Genomic DNA, 26995 nt, shown 5'->3' with positions numbered 1-26995 from the left:
TAGTTTCTGTCATCCACAGAGATCCAGGAAGTTGAATATCCATATTCATGAAACATAGACAAGTCGAGTTCTCTTTCTTCCAAAATAATCCTTTTGTTATAATAATCCCTTTTGTTTTGCTTACACAAGTTTGAATTGGGATTGTTTCTTTTGCTATAAGCACAGTCCTCACTGGCAGCCAATCAGAGCTCAGGGGAACAGCTATTTGAGTTCATTATGTTCCAGTGTTTGACCCACTTCAACTGACTGTTCTTATTAGAAACAATTCACTTCTTATTCCAAAGTCATTACTTTGACCAGTAGCTCTTAATGCATAGAGCTGATTAATTCCAGATAGATCCATTCAAACCATGGAGATCCAGTTTCTCACTAAAGAATGTGTATAGGAATTTGTGTAAATTAGGTAAAGAGAATGTAAGTGAGCTAAGCTTTTGTATATGTCTTAATTCTCGAGATGTAAGAACACTTCCCTTTCCAGATGGTAACATCTGCATTTCTGTTGTTTCCTGGACTTTAATGCAAACATGAGGCATGAGAAGCACTTCCCAACTTTTACTTGTCAGAGGTTAGAAAGGGTCCAGACTCTTCAGTGTCTTTTATCATATCACTGAGAATACTTCTTTTCTCCCTGTCTCCTTTTACTTCATCAGATGACTGCCTCATAGCTCGTTGTCCAGATATCAAAGAGATGAGGATCATAAGGAAACAATTACCCTCTCATGACAAGGGGGTGGTTGGAAAGCTTTATGCTATTAAAAATGAGTGTATTAACAATTACTCAATATGAATTGAGATGCATGTGTATTAATTTCTATCCACCACAAAGACCTATAAGCTTCTGCAAACTTCCTAAATAGAGGATAATAACCAGCTTTAGCAACACAATAAATTCTATCACCAGAGTAACTCTAACTCCTCTCTTTAGATCCAGCTACTCTGCAAAACCAAGGGCTAGATTTGTGCCCTGCAGCAAAATAGCTGCTCCTGAGGCAACATTATAAACCAGACCTTATTCCTTTGACCAGGCTGCTCTGTGAAGTCATTTGCAATCTATTTTCTTTTAATTGGAAACAAATTAGTACTGTCTGGAGAGAACAATATGAACATTGAACCACAATCTTTTGGTAGAGTACACCACAAACAGTATTTTTTTTTTTCACACATCCATTTGAGCTACAATATTTTAGCCTCCTATTATGTGATGGTGCCTCTAGGGTTCCACTATAAGCAAGCCATTAATGCTAATGTGAAAATCTTGCAATGTTTGGAATAAATTAAGCACATGTTGTACCCTAATTATTTTACAGGTATTACCGCTTTGCTGGCTAGGTTGTGAGCAGGAAGCTAACTGCAAACTTTTGTAATCATCTGGTAGACATTAAGCTGAAAGGATCTCTGTCCATGCTCATTGCTTAAACTCTGTTTAGTAAACAGACTGCTCACAGCTAACTGCTCTGACTTCTCTTTGAAATGAGCATATAAATAAAAGGCCACCACCGCTGTGTATATTTTCATTTATGAAGCTTCTAACCACAGGGTTGTGCCATCATTAAATGAGTGGGCTGTGGAAGTGACTGTGCTGAAGATAAATGTCAATTAGTGCTCCTGGGAGAAAAGGCGAGTCAACTACCTACTGTCTTCAAGAACATGCAGCTCAAAGGTTATTTTTAAAAGGAAGTTCGGGTTAGGTACGAGATCGAAGCCTTCATTTACTTAAAGCTGCGATCTTTGAGGGATGGACCTCAGATCCATTAAACTGATCAGACTAGGTCCTTGTTAGATATTCAGATTCCTAAATTTAATCCTAGTCTCAGCCTTCTGAATCAGAATTGTTTGATGTTAAAACCCAGATTCTGAGTTATTAAGCACCGCTGGGAAATTCTGCTTCACACTAAGCTTTAAAATCACTGGGAGATTTCTTTTTCTCGCTCCATGCTTCCTAGACGCACTCCTCTTGGTTATACTTCACTGTCTAGACTTGTCCCCAGAACAAAGTAAAATCTGTATGGTCACATTTAAGGCATATGTATTGTCTTTGTCCATTTTATGCCACTATAACATAATACTACAGACTGGATAATTAATAATGAACAGAAATTTATTTGACTCACAGTTCTGAATGTTGGGAAATCCAACAGCATGGTGCCCCAGCGTCTGGTAGATGATTCATACTGCATGCATCCTTCCATGGCTAAAGGTGGAAGGAAAAGAGAGGGCAAGAGGGCGCCAAACACACTTTTATGACAAACCCACTCCCATAGTAATGACATTAACCCATTCATGAGGGCAGAGTCCTCATGACCTAATCACTTCAAAGTTCCCGCATCTCAACACTGGTGCACTGTGCATTAAGCTGCTAACATATGAACTTTGGGGGACACATTCAAACCAAAGCGATTATCTCTGTAAGAAATGATGGTTAAGCCAGTGATGTCCATTAAGCCATAGAGTTATCAAAGCCAACTTGGTAAATCATTTAGAAAGAAGGTAAAGATTAATCTCACTTACTGGAGAGTAGTCATATTGCCCTACCCAATAGTTTGAGTAGATTAACACCTTTGGTGGATGTTGGTTACAAGGATAGTAATACTTGTGTGATTACAACTTGCTTTGGCAGAATATATTGGAATTCTGAAAGCGTTATTTGAGTTAGTCTGTGAGTCTTGTCTGAGCCTTGGGAGCTCAGAGGAGAAGAGTTCCATGACTGTTAGGAAGTATGCTACACACTAGCTATTGGTTTTCATCTTTAGAAGCTGTACACTAGGAGCTAAGTATCACTACTTTTAGAATCTAACAATTCTAAAAAACTCAATTCCTTTTCATTTTGGCCCAAATTTAAATTTGTGTTGCATGTTTATTATTATAGGCATGATTAGCTCAGTACAACTTGTTCACTTTGTGTGTTAAATTCTCCAAAAACAACATGCTTTAAGAGATGTTGTTTAAACAGTGATAATAGTTTTTGTTTTATTTTAAAGTCAAAGCATGTGAAACAAATGCAATATATTCTTGAATTATGACAGCAACGGAATCATTTCTCAATTATCGCCAATGGTGTGTTTCTGAAAGATTACACATTGTTTGCATTATCTTGCATGATGTTTATTACCTAGAAGGATATTTTATTAGAAGTTTTTGTGATTTTTGAACAATACTTTCTTTTGATTTTCTTTCTTTCGTTCGTTCGTTCGTTCGTTCGTTCGTTCGTTCGTTCATTCGTTCGTTCGTTCTTTCTTTCTCTTTTGAGATGAAGTCTTGCTCTTGTCCCCTAGGCTGGAGTGCGATGGCACGATCTCGGCTCACTGCAACCTCCGCCTCCCTGGTTCAAGCGATTCTCCTGCCTCGGTACTCCAAGTAGCTGGGATTACAGGCACCTGCCACCACTCCCGGATAATTTTTGTATTTTTACCAGAGACGGGGTTTCACCATGTTGGCCAGGCTGGTCTAGAACTCCTGACCTCAGGTGATTCACCCACCTCAGCCTCCCAAAGTGCTGGGATTACAGGCGTGAGCCACCGCACCTGGTCTCTTGATTTTCTAAAGTATTTTCAGATATAAATAAATTGCTCATTTATGTAAGAATATTAGTTCAACTTGTAAAGTTGCTGATATTGGTTCAAATTTAGGTTTTAAATGCCTAGAAATGTAATATGATAGTGTAACTTTTAGGATATGCACAAAACATCAAAAAATCCATGACTTATGAGGTAGACAAAGAACCTCATTGAAGAAACCAATTTCAATTTGTGTAAGGTCTACTAAAGCAAAAGAATAAAGGACATAACCGGTTTCTTTTAGAACGCAGGGTAAGAAGTCTTATTTACTGTTTCTTTAATTACTTTTGTAGAAGAGTTACTAAAAGAAAACCTTTTATGAAAGATAAGAATGCTTTCATTTCTGCCTTCTATAAACAGAAGGGTGTGGACTCCTGTTTGGTGAACTTGACTTTGGAACTCCTCCTTGGCAATAACTGAAAAGACTCTAATCCTCACCAATATGTTTCACATAAACCATGACCATGACTACTAAATAAACAACATCTGTCATTGCAGAGATCGTAGAGGTACCTGTGAATTCTCTAATCTCCACTTCAGCCTAAATTAGGGAATGCTACATGAGTAAAGGAGAGACTTGAACCAGTATTGTCTCATGATTGATACGAATTAAGCTCACCAAGAGATTATCATCAAGAATCAAAGAGTTCCATCTCTTTTTGAGAACATAAAAATAAGGTATTTGGATGATGAGATTTTATATACATTTATGGAAATAAGATTATCTTAAAAATAATTTGGTCCTAATGATCTTTTTATTTTGACAGAAATTTCCCATTAAAGTTAAGACTTTCTGCTAGAAAAGCAGATCCTTGTCATTAATAAGTTTTGAAAATATGAAGAAAAGATGAACTACATATAAAATGAGAATGATAGGAAATGTAATTTATTTTTATAGTCACTAAATCGGCTTCACCATGCAGAAAGATTGTGGTGCCACAGGAAGAAAAAAACAAAAAAAATAAAGACTCTCAAAATAAGACTCTCAAAATAAATTATATACTAAATTCCTATGAATCAGCTTGGTATTACAATTATGAGTGGGCAGAACTTTCTTTTTTATAAAGAGTTTTTCATTGATGCATTGTTCCAATTCAAAAAGAGAAGAGGAAAGAAACCATCAGGAAGTAAAACTCCTACACTATTACCCTGAAATTTATTTGTGTTCTTCCTGTGTTGTGATCTCTCTTTACTTGAGGGAGCTCAGGGCTCCAAGTTTCTTGACCCCTGCCTGGTCAGCCTCCGGAAGGGGAGCTGGCTTTTGTAATGTCGAGTGCCAGGTTTTAAAACACTATTTTCTTTCCCACAAGTTGAATAACTACTGGCTCATTGAGTCATATGCCCTCCAGAAGGCAAACAGGACTTACAAAAGAGCTCTCGTTTTCTTTAGCGATGATACATCCTACCTTCCCCAGCTAAGTCAAGTCTAGTCCACGAGCAGAAACTCTTAGAGCCAGGCTTGCATAGCCGCACACACACTTAGCTCACAAATGTCTTTTCTTCCTAACCCTTGCTTTTCGACTCTCAGTTTATTGTTGCTGTCAAAAGGAGATAAGCATATGTTTGTCAAGATTACTTCCTGAAGAAAGATCCATTTTGGACTCATTAAATAAATCGTGACTTTGACAAAATAGAAGACAAAGATTATTTTTGTTTCTCCCTTCCTCCAGAAAGTGGTTTGCATTAGCAGAGCAGTTAATAAAACTGCTTTGGTCAAGGTTGTATGTGATTTTTTAAGTCTAATGTGATTTATATGATAAAGCCACTTCTGTATTACACTTCCTCCCAGTGTCCAGACTTCTCATTATCATTGAATCACAGTACAAACTCCTAACAAGTCTGAAATTTAATTAGAAACACAACTGTTTCTTTATGAGCTCTGGGGTCCAGCTCTTTTCTTTTGTATCTGATAGTAGCTGCTATTAGAATTTAGCCTCTTTGAATTATTTCCCAGGTATTTCAATTGTTGGCCCATAAGTCTGAAACCATCTACCAAAAACATTTTAATAATCTACTGTGCACCCAGAAATGTGTTAACTGATGAAAGGAAAAGAACATAAAAGGTTTATTAATTGACTTTAAGAATAGTAAAATTAAATAGATAAAATTATTGAGATATTGAAGGGGTGGAGCATGAAGATTTCCTCTAAATATAACAGAATCTTGAGACTTTATAAATCCTTTCTGGCTGGGGTAATAAAACAAGGATTCACAAAGGCTATGGGATTAATGGGATTAAGTTGAATTATGAGATACTAGGAACTGAACGCATGAAATTATGGAGGACAAAAAACAGGATATGAGCCAAGGTCTAAATAAACAAAACATAATTAGAGACAGCACCACCATTCTATGTAGAATTCTGCTTGCCTGCAAAGAAAGGTTATAGTGGGGAAGATTAAGAAATCAGTTTGAATAGGCATTGTTGGTCTAGTTGATGGTGACTTGAAAAGCCAGTCAAAATATTTTAGCTCAATGCCTTTTTGACAGTCTGGTCTTGTAGGAAGCAGATGTCAAGACAGAAAAATATAAGAAATTTATTGAGACCAATGCCTCAGAAAGAGAAAGAAGAAGAGAGAACAGGAGTAGCCAAGAAGACCTTTCAACCATTATCGACCTGACACCTGTGAATAAAGAGAGGGAAGGAAGGAGGGCTGGTTAGAAAGAGTCTCTGATGCAGTGCACCTCTGAGAAAATCCCAGGTAGCGTGGGGGAGCTCCAGCACAAAGAATGCCAGTGGAGGAGTCCATCTTAGACAGAAATGGCCAGGCTGATGCTGTCGTTATGCACAGTCAATGTCTGAGAGTAGCCTAGGAAGGGCACAGCCTCAGCCTCGAAAGCTAGGGCAGATCCTGAAGATACCTGCAACTGCAGGCTCTCAGCTCGGATAATGCCTCTCCCAAAGGCAAGTTCTCTCAGACAGGGCCATCTCAGTAGTGCACTCCATAGATGTCATCACCCTTAACTGCCTTTGTAAGCAAGTCTAATTAAAGAGGCTCGGCACATTGTCTCCAAGTTAATTTCTCAAACTTCAACACGCCGGTCTCTCCCTATGCACATGATTTTAAGAATGCTCCATGTTCCTTTAGTTCTAGACAGGCCCCGTTGTCTATAGCTTCCAGAGGTCAACGAAAAATTCTGATAAAGAAACTTATTGGCTCCAAAATATAAAAATTATAATATTGGTTTGACATTAACAGATATTTCATTAAATGTCTATTTTAGATTACATTTTTCAACTATATTAAGTGTTAAATTTAGTATCTCTGAATATATCATTATAATTGAAAATAGTTTAAAGATTAGATACCCTCATTCTTTAATGTTTTTCAGAAAATGGACAATGATTAGTAAGAAGCCAAAATTAACTTTAAGCACTAAGGCTTAGTCAATTAATTCCAAAGTCAAAATTTTACAGCAGAGATGTACGTTTAATGTGGGATATTGATACATTTTAATATGTTTTATATAATAAGTGGTGAGGCTTCCAATGTGCCTACAGATTAGAAGATCCTAAAATGACACTACTTCTGCAAAGATCCTTCTGGGACAGGTGGGTGGCTGCATACCATTGTCTGCAGTCATTTTTATTCTCTTTAACTAGAGTAGCTCCTCTTTTATTCATTTTATATATTTAGATCTGGGATATGTATTTATGTAAAATGCACCAAGCACACTGTTTTAGAGGCTGAGAACACAGCAATAAATGGCAAAAACATAAAGGAAAAAAAGAAAAGAAAATTTGTACCTTCAAGTAACTTACCTTAGGGGAGAATTACTGGCTACCAATCAATAAGCTAGTATAAGAGATTGTATGTTAGGTAATGATAAGCACAGCTAAGAAAAATAGAGCAAGAAATGAAAGGAAAGGGAGTAGGCTATTTTAAACAGGAAAGTGAGGGGAGGACTCACTGAAGAAGATGAGAGAGTGCGACAGGGAGGTGTCACAGAGAAGATCATGAGTTCAGCGTTAGATCTCGTTCTACTGGGATTCCTCATAGATCCAAGTGGAGAGTGGAGATACATGTAAGGCAGTTGAATATACTTGCATGGAGTTTAGTGCAAGGTTTAGACCAGTGGTCTCCAACCTTTTTTCGCACCAGAAACTGGCTTCATGGAAGAGAATGATGTGCCCGTCCATCATTATGAATTTTTAATGAGATAATTTATGAAAATGGTCTAGTCCAATGCCTAATACTCACAGTGGGTATAATGACAGAATGTGGTTAAAGTCACCCCCAAGCCCATGGTGTTTCTTGTACAAACTATTGACTCATTTTGTCGGTGGCCAACTATAAGCCACAGGCATTTTATCATGAATTGTCATAAACTTCTCCCACTTAAAAAATACCATGTCAGAATGTTCAAAGTCTACCTTACTATCATTCCCTCAAATCAGTTCCTTTCCTGACTGATAAAAAGAATAATGCCACCCCTCACCCCTCAAGACACCCATATCCTAACGCCTGGCATAAGTGTGTATGATATAGTACATGACAAAAGGGGAATTGAAATGGCAGATGAAATGCAAGTTGCTGGTTAGCTGACCTTAAAAGAAGAAGATTACCTTGGATCATCTGGGTAGGCCCAATGTAATCAGACAGATCCTTAAAAGTGGAAGAGAGAGGCAGAAAACAGGAATTTGAGAGACAGCGGTGTGAGAAGGCCCCAGATATATGTTGCTGGCTTTGAAGGTGGAGGAGGACAGCCATGAGCCAAGGGAAGCAGGCAGTCTCCAGATGCTTCAAAGGCAAGAGGAAGGATTCTTCCTGAGGCTCTCCAGAAGGAGCAAAGCCCCACAGACACATATTTTAGCCCCCTTAGACCAGACCAAACTACTTGCTTTCAGAACTATAAGAAAAATTTGTGTGGTTTTAACCCACCAAGTTTGTGGTTATTTGTTAACAGCAGATATAGGAAAGGAATACACCCATATTCCTATTGATGTTCACTATATGTCTAGAATGCAAGGAACGATTGACAAGGAGGGGGCCCTCTCATCTCCTCTTGTTACTCTCAGACATAATGAGTTTCCTGGGTAGAGTATTCCATTACCTACCAAAGCTCCTGAATGTTTAGGCTGGTGTATTCGTCCATTTTCAGGTTGCTGATAATGACACACCTGAGACTGAGCAATTTACAAAAGAAAGAGGTTTAATGGACTCATAGTTCCACGTGGCTGGGGAGGCCTCACAATTCTGGCAGAAGGTGAAAGGCACGTCTCACATGGAGGCAGACAAGAGAAGAGAATTTGTGCAGGGAAACTCCCCTTCATAAAACCATCAGATCTCATAAGACTTATGCACTATCCCAAGGGGAGCATGGTAAAGACCTGTCCCCATGATTCACTTACCTCCCACTGGGCCCCCTCCCAACACGTGGGAATTGTGGGAACTACAATTCAAGATGAGATTTTGGTGGGGATACAGCTGAACCATATCATCTGGCATTCACAGTTCTCAAGATTCTTGCCTTAACCCGCTTTTTTCACTCTTTTACTCCTGATGTTTTATCAGTCTGGACTATTTTTCTCCATGTCTCCCTCAGTCAAAATTCCACTCTTTAAAATTACTTGCCAAAACCCAATTCTCCCATCAAATCTTTTGCAATATTTACCATTCTCATCCTTACTCCTAATATATTAACAGATAAATGCCCTCCCATAGCATACTGCCATTAATATAGTAATCACTCAAAAAGTAAGTGTCAACTGAATAAATGCAAAATTTGCTTGGGAATGTTTCTAGAGTTGCACCTTCAAATCGTCTCAATGTTATGAGCTTCAAGGGTTTCTGATCTGTTTGAGTAACTATCACAATGATTATGCATGTGCTTTTCCAGCTTATATTTGAACTGATGATCTTATCAAATAAGGTGATTTTCAGCATCATCTCGTCTATAAATGGTGAGATTTTTGCTTTATTTAATGCCTTCATTCAAAAGGTTAAATATTACTCACTATCATAGAATCACAAGTAAAGACTAATACAGTAAAAAGAAAGAAGTACAATGGTCTTTTTGAAATAAAACACAAGATTCAAATCCAGAACCACTGGAAGTACAGTAGTGTGGGTGGAGGTATTCGGGAAAATAAAGTAAATAATTAAAGCACTCAGAATGTTGGGATTAATCTCTGCAGAGGGCCATTTGTTATGGCAGCAACAAAAATGACTTTCTTTCCTTCCTTCCCTGTTAGCAAAACTATACCTCCCAGGGTGGTTAATAGAAATTCAATTATCATGATTGAGTTTGAATTTGTAGACATTTCCTTTTGCTGCTGCTGCTAATAAACTCAGATGTTAATTTGTGTACTTCAATATATTTAGCTTAAGTGTGAGATGATGTAGCATTTCCTGGATTTGGACACATGAGAGGGGGCATAATTTAGAGTAAATCTAATCATAGGATGTTTTAAAAGATTGGCTGGGTTTGCTGTGCTGGGAGCTGAGATGATGTTGGTAATGGCAGATGCCATGCTGTGTATTCATCACACCCCTTTGCTTAGGGCACTGGCCCACCTACCTTGTTATACTACTGGGAAGAGATAGTGGTTATCCATCATTTGCTTAATTAGTGGATAATTAGGGAAGCCATAGGACAAACACATTTTCTCATTCCGGTAGCAGACAGCAGAGACTTCAGATAAAAATGGCAACCAAGAACTGGCTACTCTCTTTCGTTTACAGGACCGCTCTTCTCAAACTCTATATTTGATCCCTCTAATATTGATGTAATATTCCAGCAGTGCTGATGAGTAAGGAGTACAAGAGCTCTGCCTTGCCTTAGCCAAGCCATTCCCCAGTAAAGGGAGCCAATTTATTTTTCAAGTTATCATTATCATAACTACTGTCATCGTCACCATTGCCATCACCAGGATTTACAGAGTACTTACTATGTGCCAGAAACTGTTCTGAGAGTTAGCTGAAGTCTGAATGATTTATTCACTTCTGACAAGAAGTGAATATTGAACTGTCAAGGGGACCATCTGTCAGCAGCGTAGGTAAGTGGCAGGCCCAGGGACATGCTGCCTAGGTTTAGATCCTGATTTTTACCTCCTACCAGCTGCTTAAACTGTAAAATTACTTAACTTCTCAGTGACTCAATTTCCTCATCTACACAAATGGAATAAGAAATAGGGCCTACCTCACAGGCTTCTTGTGAGTTGAGTTAAATAGCCAGAGTGTCTAGCACATATCAAAAGGTCAGTAAGTATTAGCTAATTTTCTTATTGTTATGGGTGGGGACAAAGTCTTATTCATTTTTGCATCACTGAAACCTAACAGATTCCTTACTATGTAAGAGATACTCAATATTTAAAATGGAAGAAAGGAGTGACTTGTAAATACTCAAGAGATATTAGTTGATTAGTGAGGTAGGCTGAATAAAGGCTCTCCAAAGACATCCATATCCTAATACCTGAAACCTGTGAATGTGTTACCTTACATAGCAAGAGACTTGTGTGCTTTTGTTAAGGATCTTGTGATGAAGAGAATTTTAGATCAGGGTGTCCACTCTTTTGGCTTCCCTAGGCCACATTGGAAGGATTGTCTTGGGCCACACATAAAATACACTAACACTCATGATGGCTGATGAGCTTAAAAAAAAATCTCGTAATGTTTTAAGAAAGTTTACAGATTTATACTGGGCCACATTCAAAGCCATCCTGGCCCACATTCAAAGCCATCCTGGGCCACACGCGACCCATGGGCCACAGGTTGGACAAGCTTGTATTAGAGTATCTGGGTGGACCCAGTGTTCACAAAGGTCCTCTTAAGAGGGAGGCAAGAGGATTGTAGTCACAGAGAGATGTGATAACAGAAGCAGAGGTTGGATTGATGACATTTGGAGATGGAAGAAGGATCCAGGAACCAAGAAATGTGGCAACCTCTGGAAGCTGGAAAAGGCCAGGAAACAAATTTTCCCCTAGAGCCATAAGAAGGAATGCAGTCTTGCCAACATCTTGATATTTTAATTTCTGACTTTCAGAATTGTGAGAGAATTAATCTATGTGGTTTTTAAGCCATGAAGTTTGTGGTAATTTGTTACAGCAGCAATAGGAATTGAATACAATTAGATTTTAGACATCGTGTAGATATAAAAAGGAGTTAAGACCATTTAACTCAACTATCTCTGGGTAATGTTAGCCCTCTCATGCATCTTCTGGCCCTGCTCAATAAAATTAGAGCTTCTTAGGAAAATCTTTGGATTTTAATCACTATTTTTGGCCTGGAGAGTAATATGTGTTGTTGCATCTTGCCTCTTAGATAGCTATTTATATTCATATGGATTTACTTCTTTAACAATTTATGATGATATCTGGATTTAAGTCTCTATAGTTTTCAAAGGTAGTGTTCATCTTTAGAACAAAGGTTTTAGCATAAGGGTGAGTGTTGATGTTTGGACAGTTCTCCAGAGGTTGGGTTGATGGGAGAAGCCTCCAGGAAGAAGATTTGCTGTGAATGACAAAGGCAATTTTAAAAGAAAAGTTTATTCAGCATGCCACAGAATCTGTTTACAAACAAGTTGTAATTTGGAGGTATTTGATAGCTGGGTTCCATCCACCTCTCTACCACGGCATCTGGCACGTGCCTGGTTGGCAGGGTGCTTAACTAAATTGAAAGCAGTGCCCCAAAAGCATCCCCTAAGAAAGTTATTTCACTGTAGGGACCAATTTTGTCTTTAGATGTGCCTTTAGTTTAATTTTGTTTTTAGAGAGGAGGCCTTTCCCTATCACTCAGGCTGGAGTGCAGTGGCATGATCGTAGCTCACTGTAACCTTAGACTCCTAGGCCCACGCAATCCTCCCTCAGCTTCCTGAATAGCTAAGACTGCAGGTGTGTCCCACCACACCTGGTTAATTATTTTTCATTATTTTTTGTAGAGGTGGGTTCTCCCTATGTTGCTTTATTTTATACAAGAATACAACAGCTTAATACCCCAGATGTGCAGGCTGTATCAAACACTGTATCTGGGCAACAGTGACCCTGACCTCTAATCAACGAATATACTAGTTTCAGGGTCATAGCTAGATTGGAATGTCATCTTTGCTCCATGAGAGCTTCGTGGCATGAGGCAAGTTATTTAACTTATTTGGGTCTCAATGTCTTCATCTGCTGGAATGGAATTATAGGACATACCCTTTGTGTTTATTGGAAGAAGAATAAAAGGAAGAGTGGGTATAAGACACTTTAGCACAAAAACGAAGGAAGCTCCAGCTAGCATAACATGAGCAAACATGCACGCAGCGTTCTGGAAGGGTCTGCAGCCATGATCTGCCCTTCAGCACTGTTTCTTGCCTCCCTACTGTCCTGCCTTGATTTACTTCGGCGCTTAGAATTGTGTGCGGGAGCTCCAATCACCACTCTTTTTTGCTAGTATCACAAAAGCCTGGAGGACTTCAGAGAGCATCAGTTTTACATCTTTCTGAAACTCTAGCTTCATTTTAAAACAATCAAAAGCCAAGAGAATTCACATAAATAAGTAAACTGCAAGCCCCCAGTCTGCCTGTCTACAGTGTAACGATGGGAACAGATCGATAAATCTTAAGTGTGTTGCCGCATTCCCTGGGCTCCAAGAACACAGCTCACAAATGGAAAGCTGGAAATGTTACATCTGATCCTTTTCCCCCAATATCTCACCTTACTTCTTTGAAAAGATTACATCTAATTTTGAGACATAAATAACCTGGATGGGACCTAAAATGCATTTTATAGTACAGTAGTGAAAAAATAATGAACTTAGTTCAACCCCAGTTCGCCTAAGGCTTACTGCATGCCTTATGTTGAACTCATAAAGTATCATATTTATGGCATAACTATAATAGCTCCTAGAATCTGGGTGAGGGGTATGAGTACTTAAGAGGAACTCAATTCAATATGAAGGTGAAGACATAAAAATTCAATGGCATTTGCTTTGTAAATCACATTTTCGATATGTATATTTAACACTGGGAGTTTTACCTTCTTAGTAAATAATTACTTCTAGTAATATTATCATGAAGCACAACTTGTTATTGATTCCCTATTTATATGTCCAGAGAAAGATGTTCTCTTCTTTCTGATATAGAAGCCTGAGGTCTCATCAAATAATAATGTATAATATCAAATTGAATTAAGGCTTTCAATAGACTATATTTTCCAGACATTTTGGCTCACACCTATAATCCCAGCACTGCGGGAGGCTGAAGCAGGAGAATCACTTAAGGCCAGGAGTTCAAGACCAACCTGGGCAATATGGTGATATTCTGTCTCTACAAAAATGAAAAATAATAACAATAAAATAAAAATGTATATTAAAAAAGTAGACTATTTTTTTCACATTATAAACTCAAGCATAGTATGCCAATATTTTCTGTTTCTTCGCCTGCTGTGTCAGCACACATATATGTCGTTTACAGGGGCTAAAGAAAGAAATATAAACACAATTAAGCAGAAATGAAGAATAGTCAATTATGCAAATAACAAGAAACTTAGTATATGCATACTTTTCTTTATATAGCCATTTAATTCACACTAAAATGCCCTCAGTAAAATGCCCTGATGTAGAAAAAGTCCTACTCTGTCCAAGATTTGTATTTCAATACCTCAACATTAATACTATTTCAATCTCTCTTTTCATATAAGTAACACTTACGTTAAATAATAATTATGTGAAAGTTGGTGAAAACTAACATTTAAATAAAGTAATGAATCCTCAGCTATATTTTGAAATAAATGCCCTGGTAACTCAGAAATTGTAAAGATTATAACAGCTTTGACCAGTCTATTAGTTCATTTCTCACATTGTTATAAAGAAATACCTACAAGTGGGTAATGTATAAGAAAAGAGGTTTCATTGGCTCACAGTCCTGTAGGCTGTACATGGCATCTGCTTCTGGGAAGGCCTCAGGAAGCTTCCCGTTACAGCAGAAGGTGAAGGGATAGCAGGCATATCACGCGGGAAAAGCAGGAACAAGAGTGTGAGGAGGGAAGTGCTACACGCTTTTAAATGATCAGATCTCATGAAAACTCACTCATTATTGTGAGGACAGTACCAGGTGTGATGGTCCTAAACCATTTATGATAAATCTTCCCTTATGATCCAATGACGTGACCTCTCACCAAGCCCCACCTCCAACATGGGAGACTGCATTCAATATAAGATTTGTGTGGGAACACACATCTAAACTAGATCAGTCAGTTAAATATTTTACTACCAAAACATACATTTAAAATGCATGGGAGTACTGTCATTCTTTTTATACTATTGGGTATTCCACAAGATGAGTACACGTTGAGCACTAATTTAATTCAGTAAACATTAATTGATGATGTACTATGTACCAGTCCCAAGGAATACACTAATGAATCAGTAGATACTGCACATCCAGAAAGAGAGCTATATAGCCCAAGGTGAAAATTAGCATGGGAAAATATACTTAGTTTCAAATATTCTGGGTTTCCAGAAATATTTTAAATCTTACAGAAACATGTAATAAGATAATAGTTTTATTATAGTTTTTTAATCTAGTGGATAAAATAAGACATATTGTTAAAAAAAATCAGCCAACAGGGCAAGATAGTATATGTAAAATGAATGTCATACTAATAAGATAAGTTCATGCTTAAATGCAGAAAATGAAATAAAAATTTGGCCCGGCATAGAAATAATAAACTCCAAGATTTTTAATAAGGCCACATACTTAATACTTCACTTAAACATTTAGGGGAATATAATTTCAAAAAGTTATATGATTGCCTTTATACAAATAGCCATATCCAGTGGGAAAATTCCTTTCTCTTGTAAAATCACATCTTTTTTTCTTTCTCCCAAATGGATTACAGGTAATTTTCAGAGTAGTTTCTAAAACTCCCTTGACAAAGTTATCAAACCAGACAAATTACATTTCCTCGATGTTTGCTATTAACAGATTGTGCAGCGATAGGATCACAGTCTCCTTATTTTCCAGACATGAAAAACATTCTTGCAAGCTAGATTAAAAATCCAGATAAAATAATAACATTAATAATATCTTCTGTATCACATTACTTTCCACGATGTTATGTTGGTTATCTAGCCTGAATGACAGCAAGCACAGATGAAATACACTTAAAATGAGTAACACGTGTGGGATGTTTATCTCATGCAAAGTGGACCAGAAGCACTGGAGTTTATTGCTATGACTTTAATAGAGAATTCTTTACATAATGTTACATAAAGTGGCAGTGCTAGAATACACAGTAATTGGAAGAAGGATACATGGAAAAATAAACTCTCCTGATGTTATATATTAGATTCCACAGTGGTCTCAGGGCATGTCTGAAGATCTTAATTCATTTGATGTGCAGGAGCAATCTTTCTCTCAGGCTTATATCTTCTCAATGTACAAAAGACTGCACTACTGGCTCACGTTAAAAAGGAGCCTTGTAAAATGTTTCTTACAAAAATAAATAAGTTGAGTATCCAGATATGTAAGAGCTTAATTCTCAAGATATGGCGTGTTTAAGATTCACATTCTTTGGGCTTTCAGTTTGAAACAGAAAAGAAAACACTCTTTATGGTTGAGATTTCTGAATATATAACCAATGAGCAGTGCCTTAAGACCATTTCTTTGCCTGGTAAGCACTTGCTTTAGAATTAAGTGCAAGGTCTCAAGACCACTTGAAATATCAGTCATTCAAATTAAACATAATTTCCAGATATTTAAAATGGCACATCTATGAGGCCACAGTTCATATTTTCAGGTTATGTGATTTCTGCTACTTTCTCCATTCTAACTTGAGAGTGGTGTTTCCATGGCGTCAGAGAAAGCACAAGAACACAAAAATGACATTTCAGGTGGGTTGAAGTTTGTTCTGGCATATCAAGATTTGTTCACTCCAAGTCTTAATTTTCCTGAGTGGATAAAACTAATGCTGTTATTAAACTGGTCTAGACTGTAATCTGAATTGTAAAGAAAATAGATTCAGATTTCTTTCTCAGGGTTTAAACTTTAGTTTCTATGTTTATGGCTTATAGAGTCTCCCTTTTAATTTGCCGATGAATAAACCACTCAGAAGTTTCTGTTAGGGTGGCAGACAAAAGTGCAGGTGAAAAGGAGAATGCATTATTTCATATTTATATCTTGATTTGGTCCTGCACAAAACCAAGAGGCAAACACAATCTGGTCTTCATCCATCACTCATCCACCAGACATCACTCAGTCTCTTTTTCTTACCATATCTCCCAAGGTAAAACATCCCTTCTCACTTATCTCCTCCCTCTTTCCTCTTTAAGCCTATAGTCAGGTAATATAAACTTGACTTAGTCATTCAAGATGTATTTTGAAGACAGAGTACTTATTTTAAGCTCTTGGCTTCTGCAATTATGCCATGTAGGCCATAATCAAGTTGTACAATTAATTACATTAATGTAATGCATTAGAACCAAATTAAAGAATAATTTACTTTATCTGGATAAACTGCATTTCAGATTGTATTTCTGGGTTAGGAATTTTAGAAAGAGAAAAAATTCTGAAGAATACAAAGGTGATGTACCTCACAGAGTATGTGGCATTTGTCAATATTATTATACAGACGGAGACCCTTATGTTTTTAAATCTACAGATTTTACACATCAGTGACTTGATCAAAATATGGATTCAGTCTGGCAGTTTATCTTCAGGATAAAAGTGGCCAGCCTGATATGTTTGTAAAGGTCATGTGGTGTGTTTTAATATCCGTCATACATATGTAGAGCATGTTCTCAAGTTTACACTTGCCCTTTAACTCCCAGTACAGGAAATCTGCTGCTAGCAAAGACTTGTAAAATGTTTATGACATTTAAGTCATGCACAAGATTTCTTATTCAGGAAGAGTGAGCTATAAAATTTGCATATGGTGTCCAACGTTTAGACTCAGAGTCCCATATTTGGCCTTCTAAAATCTTGCTTATACAGTTGTTTCATCCCCTAGCCATTTGATTATATCTTGTTACCAAATAGCACATTAGTTGGATGATCATTTTCTCTGTTATTGACTAAGTAAATTATAGATTATATCAACATCCCATCTTGCTCAAGTCGACCTTGTCATTAAGTTGTACAGAGGACTTCTTACTGTGCAACATGAAAGGTCTGAACTTACATTGCTTAACACTGCAAACTTAGCTTCCAGAAGAAACTATATTCAAATATTAAGGGGACAAGGTCACATGGGGTTTGTGCATAAATACATCACACATGTAATTCATAAAGATGCAAATGTTGGTTCCTTGTTATCACTGGTATTTGTGAATCATGTTTATATGTATTTATAACCAAATATCTATTTACTATATCAACAGACACACGAACATTCACCTAACAAAAATATTCGTCTGAAGGGTGATTTTTGAAACCTTCCAGATTTGAATAAGGATATTAGATGTTTTGCAAAAGTCAGTGAGACACACACACGACCTTCAGAAATGGGACCCAGGAAGGAATATCAATAATTCATTTGGAATCATAAGTTGTGATAATAATAAAAGTAACACAAATGTTATAGGTGCTCAAATGTAGGGTAAATGAGGCAACAAGGAAATCAGCCATGCTGTATTTTCTGAGAAAAAAATTGTCCCCTATCAATGTGGTTATGACTATGATAGAGAAGAAAAAATCAGGGGAAGCAGAGTGAAAGGCAAGAGTGAGTCACCCGAATTGGAGCCAACTGGAGGAGTGGTTCCTTGTATAATTGCTTGGCCACCAACCAATGAATCTATCTCTCTCCCTCCCCATGTCACCTGGGCTGGCTGGGTCCACTGTTCTTGAGGGTAGAATATTGGTAACGACATTGTTCTATCTTCAAGTCTTAGAAAATCGAGCTTTTTTTATTTGTTTGTTTTCAGTATCATCTGGAATAAGGTTGAAGTTTTAAGTCTTTCTGGATTTCATTTGATTATATAGAAATCATAATTAGAAGCAAATAGCTTTTGACTTTCTGCTGGTAGTCATGATAATGGCAGACAGACTAGAAAGATTAAAAAGATAAAATGAGCATAAGAAGACCTTCAATTGCACTATTGATTGCACTATCCAATAGCCATGCACATATTTAAATATGCAGCACAACCATAGCAGAGAAATCACAAGGAGGTGCACCATGAATTTCCAAAGAAGTGTCTGAAATAATGCTGTGAGTTGAGGAGCAGGTGCCTGAGCCTTAAAGCTTGTGGGATTTGTACAGGAGGATCAAAATAGAACTTAAAAGCTTTGGATAAGTAGAGATTTTGGAGTAGCTTAGGCACTGGAGAGAGTCTGTCAGGATCCAACCTTCCATGACCTTACTGTACCTCAATTGTTTCATCTGCATTTTGAGGAGTATAATAGTGGCTACCTCAAAGGATTTAAGGAGTCAGTAGACATACAGAAATGCCAGTGGTGCTTGATACAAATACATACATTTTGTTATTGTAATCCAGGTTTTAGGAAAACTTATGAGTGAAGGGTATATTAGGTATTGAGGCAGAAACAAGATTCAAAATATTTTGGAAACCAAGAATAGTTTCACTGGAATTGAGATGCTGATAAAAAAGTATAAAAGAATCACTTTTCCTGGGATTGGGAGAGTCAGATATACTTGGAAAAATTTGTCAAATTCCTACGTTCCTCTCTTATCTCTCCTCCAAACACAACACATATTTGAAACACACATTTACTTAAAAATAGCCACTTTGTTGTAATTGATGGACACGTGGGAGTGTTAATGTATTCCTCATATGCACTGGGGAAGAATAAAGAGTTGAGAAAAAAAGTCCACGTTCAGAAAATACTCAGTCAGCATAAAGGATAGTCCTGGTGCTGTGTGCTATCATTGGCATAAAGGAAAAATACATTCATAGGAAAACACAGTTTTATCTGAGAGATATAATTAACTAATCAGTGAAAGGTTGTCTTCCAATTTTATAATTCCCTTCAAGCCAGCACTGGGTCTGCCATATAACAATCACCCAGAAAAAAATTTATTAGCTCCTCACTGGATTCAACCCCTTCATTTGAATTCCAAGCATTCAGGAAGATCAAGTTGAGTAGGCTTCCCTAAATTCACTAAAGTAGTGGAGGATTATGGTGGGCTAGATCTGTAAGCTCCTAACTGAGCATGAGGAGTCTTATTTGCAATCAAGCTTCTAAGTTTCTATGAGTGCAACAGGAAGGATATTTGGGGAAATGTATAACTGGATAGTCTACTTTTCACACTGACTTTTGCAAGAAGAAAGGGCAAGAGACATATTTCCCCACCAGAATCTGTGCACGTATATAGGTCAGAACATGCACATACTGGCAAGGAATGCAATACAGGGTGACAGTTGCTTGGATGGCCAATTCTTCCAGATTGGATGTTTACAAAAGGGGTCTCCTTCAGTTACTAAGATTTGCTCTAACTGGAAGACTGCTCTGTTCAAAATTAGCCTGCATCTGTGTCCTTCTGGGATGTGAGTTTCGGAGTGCCTCTAAGCAACGTTTGTTTTTTTGTTTGTTTGCTTTGTTTTTGTTTTTGTTTTAACTTTGATGCTATTGACATTTTGGGCCAGATAATTCTTTGTTGTGGAAGCTGTCCTATGCACTGTAGGATGTTTGGCAGCATCCTGGTCTCTACTCACTAGATACCAGGAAAACTCACTTAGTTGTGACAGCCAAAAATGTTTTTAGACGTTGCCAAATGTTCTCTAGGACACAATACAGCGCCCGCATCCTCAATGCCTCCGAACCACTTCTCTCGGTTGATGAGCTTTTCACATTTACATTTCAGTGACCAAGTGAAAGTGGTTAAGCCAAAATCAGTTTCTTCAGGAGGGTATTTAGGGTAGAAGATAACAACTACAGCATGTGCCATTAATGATGCGCATCAGGTATGTTCAAGATGGTGACAAGAAGGATACATGCCTAGGTACAGTTTAGTAGGTACAGTTTAGTATTGGAAATGGATTAATTGGGTCACTAGAAAAAGGGTAAGAGTGGGCCAAATTAGCATGTTGTTTCCTAATGAAGTTAGAACCCAAGCTTTTTGGATACAAGGGAAACTGAATCCTTTGTTGGATCTGATTCAGAAAATTAGGTGAAATACGTGCACAATCTCTGCTCCAGTAAATCCCAACTTTGCCTTCCATCTAATACTTTACCTAAAGGCCTCTGCTTTGTGCAGGTCCATTTGCTTAATGGCCCATTGGTCAGTGGGTAGTTGCCAGCAGACTGCAAAATATGAGTTGAGTCTATCAGATTTCCTCTGTGTTGAGTATAAATTGTAAGGAAAAACTGAATTTGGTAGCTAGAAATTGACAGTGTGGAGCAGACAAGTATAATAGCTGAGTCAACCTAATGGTAAATTCCCAAAATGAAAAATTCTATGGACTGATCTGGTAAATGTCGTGCCCTTTCTGACTTTCCAAAGCCAAGTTGTCTGGCCTCTCCTATGTTAAAGCTGCTGGTAGCCTTACAATAATCTCTGTTACTTGCATTAAATTGAGTGTGTCTCTGTTCTTTGTAGACAAATGTGCCTATTGGAAACACTAGACTTTTATCAATTTCATGGAAAATATGAGTAAGATATAGGGAAGGAAAGCTCACAAACAAAACTTGTTTCTTTTATACTGTCACTGATGTCAGTATGAGCGTAAAGGTGTTACTCACTGTTATATTACCTCCATTACTTTACAAACTGTCAGTGTCGATGGTAAAAAGACAAGTATGACATATATTTGTCAAAGGCACTTATTTAGTGGTGACTGTAAAGTTTAAGTATAGCATTAATTTTTGTATTTTTGTTGCCTTAGTAAATTGAGTTTGAAATAAATGCTAGATTATGTAAGTACACTGCAGTGAAATGTTATTGCCAAGTATTGCTTTTATTTCACTTGAAATAGTCTTCCACCATGACTTAACAAATTAAATTAGGCATAGCAATGTGAGGTAGAAACTGCGTTTTATAGGATTGCCAATACGCAAAGCCGGTGCCTAAGTGATACATTGGTGGCCACCTTGTTTTTTATGCCAAATACGTCACTGTCTTTTCCATTCTGGTTTCCCTGAACTGTTTCATGAGCTGGAATTTTAAAATATCCTTTTACATGAGTGTGTGAATGGTGATGCATTCCTCAGGTGGTGGCTCGGATTGGAAATGTTCTCTAGTCCTGGGAAAGGCTGGGTTTAAGGAAGGTCTTTGCACATGCCAATGGGTGCCCTTTCCTCTTTGAAGGGAAAACATGCTGCGATTGCAGATTAATTTATCAGAATTGCAGTGCCGCATCCAGAGGTGACTCACCGGCTGGGACAATACAGATAGTGCTTCTGAAAAATAAATGTGGTCATATTATTGTCAGTGTTTCATGTTTGAAAAACAACCAAAAAAAAAAAAAAAAAAAAAACTACAATGGGGAAAAAAATATAAAGCTGCGCATGCCAGAGATAAAATAAAATAATCAAAAGAGGAACCCAGTGTGTTCATAGGCTTAAAGGTGACCATCTGTCTATTTTCCCTCATTTAAAGATATTAACTAATCAGGACGAATAGGCATATTTATATGATTTGGAATTTCTTTTGTGGCATGTACCTTAACATAGGAAAAGTCAATGCGATTTATAATGAGAACTGTGTAAATCACTCCACTATTAAGAATTGTTAGGAGAGAGTTGAGAAAATACCCTCTGATGATACTTCCCTTACAATTTGTCTGCCCATTTAAGCTGACAATAAATGTTATTAAGAGAGAGTCCTAATATGACAGTAAGATCATATGTTATTTTTTAATGATACTATGGAATACTGCTTTGATGAAAAAATGAACAGAGATAAAAGGAACCACAGCTACCATTTATAAGTCCTTTCTTGGTACTTCTATGTAGATTGCCATAGGAGGGAAGAAAATGTCCTTAAGGCTGGGTGCGGTGGCTCACGCCTGTAATCCCAGCACTTTGGGAGGCCGAGGTGGGCAGATCACTAGGTCAGGAGTTCGAGACCAGCCTGGCCAACATGGTAAAACCCGAACTCTACTAAAAATGCAAAATTTAGCTGGGCGTGGTGGCACTCGCCTGTAATCCCAGCTACTCAGGAGACTGAGGCAGGAAAATCACTTGAACTCTGGAGGCAGAGGCTGCAGTGAGCCGAGATCACGCCATTGCACTCCAGCCTGGGTGACAGAGTGAGACTCTGTCTCAAAGAAAAAAAAAAAAAAAGAAAATGTCCTTAAGCACTAAACCTACAATACGGATCAGAGTTCCCTAAAGTGGGTTGTATACATCCCAGGGAACTTCCTAGCTGATCACAGAGTTTGAGGAATTCAGTATTAACATTTCTACTTGTATTTACTTGATCAAATTCTTTTAACATTTTTAATTTCTATTTTTGTATGCCTTATAATACATTGTAATGTATATAATATATTGACACTAATATTTGTATAGTATTTAACTATGCAGTCATGCACCACATGATGCATATAATATCATATTTTTACTGTACATTTTCTATGTTTACATACACAAATACTCACCATTGTGTCACAATTGCCTATAGCATCTACTATGGCAACATACTGTAGAGGTTTGTAGCCTAGGAAAAAATAGGCTATACCATATCGTGCAGGTGTGTAGTAGGCTACACCATCTATTTGTGTAAGTACACTCTGATGTTCACACAATGACAAAATAGCTTCGTGATATGATTCTCAGGATGTATTTCCACATGACTGTGTGTGTATCAAATATACATTAGCTGAGTTTTACTGAAAAGGAAGAGATAAAAATAATATTGGGAAACACTGAAATATTTTTCCTTTGTTTTTTGAGGCTCAATAGCCTTTCTTTCTATGTAACTGCCTAGACATTTAATTTAGAAGAAATTTGACAACACTTAAGAAGAACCGCGTCTTTGCAGAGCGAGGTGGGTGTTTTGTTTGTTTTCAAACATTCAAATGTGTGAACCAACTTTCTCCTCAATTTCAAGCCTATTGAGAGGCCGGAAGTCTTTTTCGTTTCTGTCCGTGGCTTCAGACAGCAAGGGTTATTTTATTTAGACAATATTACGTCATCCTCCAAATGAGATTCCCTTACATTCCTCAGTTCTCTATTGCAGAAAATAAGATATTTCTCTTATATTTTGGCTAGTATTCACATGCTACAAACTGACAAAAGCATTTCATCTTCTTCTCCACTTAACATAGTTTTAGAAGAAAGCTCTTACCTCCTTTTGACAAATCTTTATGTAAATTTCCTCTGTTGTCTTAAGAGTCAAAATACTCAAGTGGTCTATACAACAGCTGCTTTCAGAACACTCATGAAGGAATCTTTGTGGACAGAAAAGCTTTATAGTCAGGCTAACCATTCGTATATGGAAACTTAGTTGTTAGGTTATTAGTGGAACTCTCTGTCATCTAAGTATATGTCTTTATCTTATTAACATAGTAATGCTAGGTTGGTGCAAAGATAATTGCGGTTTTTGCCATTACTTTTAATGTAAAAAACAGCAACAGCTTTTTTTATTTTTTGTTTTTTGTTTTTTTGAGATGGAGTCTCACTCTGTCACCCAGACTGGAGTGCCATGGCGCAATCTCGGCTCACTGCAACCTCCACCTCCCAGGTTCATGTGATTCTCCTGCCTCAACCTCCTGAGTAGCTGGGATTACAGGCACGCACCATCACGTCTGACTAATTTTTGTAATTTTAGTAGAGATGGGTTTTCACCATGTTGGTCAAGCTAGTCTTGAACTTTTGACCTCATGATCTGCCCGCCTCGACCTCCCAAAGTGCTGGGATTATAGGCTTGAACCACCGTGCCTGGCTGAAAAACAGCATTTTAGTTTTTAATAATAAGAGCAAACAGTTTTACTTTTTAAAATTACTCAGATATTTTCTTTTGTGAATAATTTTGCCTTGTCTTTTGTCAATTTTCCAATTATACTTTTTGCACTTTTTCACGTAAATCATGCGATAACCTGAAAATTATTCTAGTTTTATTTTTTTCCAATAATATTTCCTTTTTCTTATCATATTGTAGTGGCTAGAACTTTTACAATAATATTGAAAAACGATAACGACATCAGTCACCCTTGTTTTACTCATTACAATTTTGTTAATATCTCAATCACAGCATCTTACACATTTCTGTTGATGAAGCACTAGTGAATCACAAATTCGTAGCTTATGATTTTTTTTTTTAATTTTTAGATAACTGTAGATTCAAATGCAGTTGTTAAAAATAATACAAAGATTTCTCATACCCTCCACCAAGTTTCCCCTGGGATAACATGTTGCATAACTATAGCACAATATCACAACTAATACATGGATACCATCTACCAACTTTATATGATTAGTTAAAAAAAGGGAACACTGTAGAATGTAACAGAATAGAAACTAATAAAGATGCATTATATATAACCAGAATAAATATTTTCTGCATCAGGCATGGTGGCTCATGCCTGCAGTCTCAGCACTTTGGGAGGCCGATGCGGGTGGATCACTTGAGTCCAGGAGTTCAAGACCAGCTGGGGCAACATTGCAAAAACCTGTCTCCACAAAAAAATACAAAAATTAGCTAGGCATGGTGGCACTGACCCCGTAGTCCCAGCTACTAGGGAGGCTGAGGTAGGAGGATCCCTTGAGTCTGGGAAGTCAAGGCTGCAGTGGGCCAAGATTGCCACTGCACTGCAACCTGGATGACGCAGTGAGATCCTGTCTCAAAAAAACTTACTCTGAAATTTGATTCAGTTTATGTGTGTGTTGTATCTGCCATTAAGATACTATGCCACACTCCCCCCATTAATTATGATGCTACCTACTTATCAGTTTGATAGAGACATTTTGCAATCATATTGAGAAATTACAGAAAAATAAGGACTGAACTAAAATGTAGCAGACTTATATATAGATACTTAGATATGTTTAAGTGATTAAACATGTTAAGCAATTTGGAGTTTTAAAAAAATTCTCATCAAAAGCTGTTGATTATTAAATCACTGTCAACCACAAGCAGGTTGTTTATAGTCTGGTACAGGGATCTGGTCTAGTCACCATTTTTACCAGTGAACTTAATGAAAATTCAGAAGGAACAATATCATATTTTATTTAAATTGTAACAGACAGGCACCAAATTAATGGCTACACTATAATTCATTAGACAAAATGAAACAGTAAAATTTAGTCTGGAATCCAGTTTCAAAATTAACCAAATGTTGTCACATGGTAATGAAAGTGATGGAACTGAAATAAGATCCTCCTCTTCCAAAAAAAAAAAAAAAAGGATTGGAGACTTGGGGACTTTGGTGTTTTCTTTAAGTTCCCATTCCATATGGGTCTACTCCACAAAGAAAAAACGTGATCAGAATTGTCTAAGATCTAGAATTCAAATAATTTTAGTAACAGTTGTAGGAAGTTTATTTCTTTGGCCAGAAGAAGAGAGTTAAATTGTAGATAGAATTTTATATTGCAAAGCTGGGTCTGTGAATGTGAAGAAATTCTGGAAAGGGAACTTAGGAACAAAGGAGTAAACTACTGGGAACTTTAGTGAAAAGAGTTATTTGTTTGCAGGCAGCATAGGCAGACGCTGGTTGACTTAAGAAAACAGCATAGATTGGAAAGGTATCAAGAGCCACAAAATTTGAAGTGAAGGCTGGTGACTTTGATTTAGCAAAGGACTGGATTCTAGGGAACCTGGGGTCCAGCAGTAGAGACTGCAGGAAAAATCTGGCATGCACACACCAATCTGATTAGCACACCAGCACCAGTGTGACTCTAAACCCCTCCAAAATGGTATATTTTATTATTTTATTTTTGTTTTACTCCTCACAAGATTGAATGTCCTGGGAGACGGAGCTGTACGGTCATGGCACATGCCTGTCTCTTGAGCAGGGAGAGGAAGCACGTGTTAAACAAGACCTACTGTAACCTCTGACATGGGAGTAAAGAGCCTTGGCACACCATTGCACCAAGACTGCAGACAACAACGGAAGGGAAAAATCATTCTGTATTAGAAAAGGGTAATGGACATCAGAAGGTCAGAGAAACAGCAAATGTCTACCTAAAAAAGAAGACATTTCCAACATGTAGATGAATTTGCCAAAATTTTACTCAAATGAGTCATCAATCTTCTGTCAAAGACATTTAGTTCAATTGAACACAGAGTAGGTTGCATGTATATGCTGTGATCAAACTTACATGGTATATGTCAAGGCTTCCTGTAGTGAGAGGGGGACTCTATGACTGAATGACTTCTGGGATTAGTACCAAATCAAGCTTTCATGATTAATAGAGGACAGCAATTAAACATCTAACTTGCATAATAGTTATACTATTTCTTCTTGATAACATATTGGAAAATAATTTGTCCTTTGAGCCTGAGATGACATTTTCACAATTGTGTTTTATGAGGACTCCAAAGATGCTGCATAATGAAACAGTAAAGAACTGGAATAATCCCTTTGGAGTCGACTTAAAAGATTTCTTTGTGCTAAAGT

The 26995-nt window shown here is 37.4% G+C and overlaps 1 long non-coding RNA gene across 3 annotated transcripts in view; it reads right to left on the bottom strand.

Moving 5' to 3' along the window:
• The window catches only part of LOC105467606 (uncharacterized), a 316568-nt gene that overhangs the window by 124533 nt on the left and 165040 nt on the right, over positions 1-26995 (bottom strand). For 2 of the 3 annotated variants that reach the window (XR_011625660.1, XR_011625661.1), the window contains exon 3: positions 2112-2191. The exons of the other annotated variant lie outside the window; for it this stretch is intronic. This is a non-coding gene — a long non-coding RNA (uncharacterized lncRNA). The remainder of the gene's footprint in view (positions 1-2111; positions 2192-26995) is intronic. 3 annotated transcript variants of the gene reach the window in all.

This window comes from Macaca nemestrina, chromosome 7, assembly GCF_043159975.1.
Source record: "Macaca nemestrina isolate mMacNem1 chromosome 7, mMacNem.hap1, whole genome shotgun sequence".
In the NCBI taxonomy this organism is placed as follows: domain Eukaryota; kingdom Metazoa; phylum Chordata; class Mammalia; order Primates; family Cercopithecidae; genus Macaca; species Macaca nemestrina.
Note: the sequence above shows the minus strand (reverse complement) of the source record. Positions and strands in the feature narration are given on the sequence as shown.